The following is a 958-nucleotide window of genomic DNA, read 5'->3' on the forward strand; positions in this document are numbered from 1 at the left end:
CTTGGACAAACGACTACTAAAAAAACCAACAGAAAAACAAAATTCGAACAGTGAGTGTGAGCATCTCCCTTCAGAAGAGCACTGCATCCACCCACTGGTTGATCTCAAGAACACGACCAACGAAGTTCTGATTAAGGTTTGGACTTTATACAAAGACGAGATGGTGGGTGAAAATGCAGAGTGTGATACATCACCTGCTGTCTCAACTGAAGACAAAAATATGATAATGCAGCTTGAAGCTTATTTTGCCTCTCCTGAGTCACTTATTCAAAGACTTGGTGATGAGGATTACACTGAAGAAACAGTCCCTTCACCTACAAAGCTTAGCCAGAAACTCTCAGAGGATGGGTTTCAAAGTAAAACTGCAAACCTTGTGAGTGCTTTCATATCCAAGGCAGACCCACAAATGTCTCCCCTGGAGGCTCAGAATGCTGCTTCTGATTTAGTCACAGAAGTGACTAATGTTGTGCAGGAACTTCTGGAAGCCACAGACATCCCTGATACTCCAGCAAGCCCATGCTCTGACATGGAGGAATGCATTGATACTGATATAGAACCATCAGAGAGCATCTCTCAAACAACTGAAGATGCTGATGTGAAAATCTGGTCCAAAACTGGCAAAACCTTCCAGAGCTTCAGGAGAAAATTAACAAATATGTTTGCCAAGCACCAACTCGCACACTCCAAAGCTGAAGACAAAGACAATGAAGAAGCCATTAACAAGGTGCTTGGTTTTGTTCTGGAGGAACTTGCACAATCTGTTGATTTGGATGATTCAGAGGACCTCCAAATGATAAGAGGTGTAATCAATGAAATAACAGACAACATTGGAGAGGAGGATGACCAGTCATCTGATGAAGCATCTCCGGCGCCACATGTTTGTGAAGATCTTACTTCAGTGGGGGAAAGGCTGGAACGATTGCTGTGTAATGAGAGACTGAGCTCACTCTCCCATAAT

Source organism: Sardina pilchardus, chromosome 24 (assembly GCF_963854185.1).
Source record: "Sardina pilchardus chromosome 24, fSarPil1.1, whole genome shotgun sequence".
In the NCBI taxonomy this organism is placed as follows: domain Eukaryota; kingdom Metazoa; phylum Chordata; class Actinopteri; order Clupeiformes; family Clupeidae; genus Sardina; species Sardina pilchardus.